Consider the following 1,087-nt stretch of genomic DNA (forward strand, 5'->3'; position numbering starts at 1 on the left):
CTGAGGCAAGAGAATCACTTGGGCCCAAGAGTTTGAGGTTGCTGTGAGCTGTGACACCACAGCACTCTACTAAGGGTGACCTAGTGAGACTCTGCCTCAAAAAAAAAAAAATCCAACACTCATTCATAAGCAAACTAGGAATAGAGAAGAACTTCCTCCACTTGATAAAGAACATCTATCAAAAAAAATTATACTGAATGACAAGAAACTAGAAGCTTTCCCACTAAGATCAGGAATAAGGCGAGGATATGCCATCCAATCACTTCTTTTCAACATTGTACTGGAAGTCCTAGCTAGCGTAATAAGGCAAGAAAAGGAAATAACAGATACACAGATGGTAAAGGAAGAAATAAAATTATCTTTGTTCACAGATGACATTATTGTCTATGTAAAAAAATATGAAACAATCAAAAAAATCTCACAGAACTAATAAGTGATTATATCAAGGTTGAAGGATACAAGTTCAATATATAAAAGTCAATGTACCCTCAATGAATCCCAAACAATAAAAATAAATAAAGAAAGAAAAAGAAAAAATATACAAAAGTCAAATACTTTCTTATATACCAGCAATAAAAAAGTGGAATTTGAAATTGGAAAAAATACCATTTGCATTAGTACACCCCCAAATAAAATACTTTGGGTAAAAATCTATTAAAATATCTACAAGATCTATATGAGGAACATCACAAAACTCTGATGAAAGAACAAAACTAACTAAGTGCAGAGATGCTCCATATTAATGGATGGGAAAACTCAATGTCGTCCCGATACATGCAATGCAATCCCAATCAAAATTTTCCAAGTTATTTTGTAATTCTCAAAAAACAGATTCTGTGGGAGAGACAAAATGCCCAGAATAGCCGGCGCAGTATTGAAGGAGTAGAGTAAAACCAGAAGATTGACAGTAATTTACTTCAAGACTTGCTACAAAGTTAATTAAAGTAATTAGGACAGTGTGGTATTGATGAAGAAATTAAACAGATCAATGGAAAAGAATATATAGCCTTGGCACAGACTCATACAGACAACTGATCTTTGACAAGGGAGCAAAGACAATACAATGGAGAAAAGATACTCTTTTTAA

This window comes from Otolemur garnettii, unplaced genomic scaffold, assembly GCF_000181295.1.
Source record: "Otolemur garnettii isolate 467f Iridium unplaced genomic scaffold, OtoGar3 scaffold00208, whole genome shotgun sequence".
In the NCBI taxonomy this organism is placed as follows: Eukaryota; Metazoa; Chordata; class Mammalia; order Primates; family Galagidae; genus Otolemur; species Otolemur garnettii.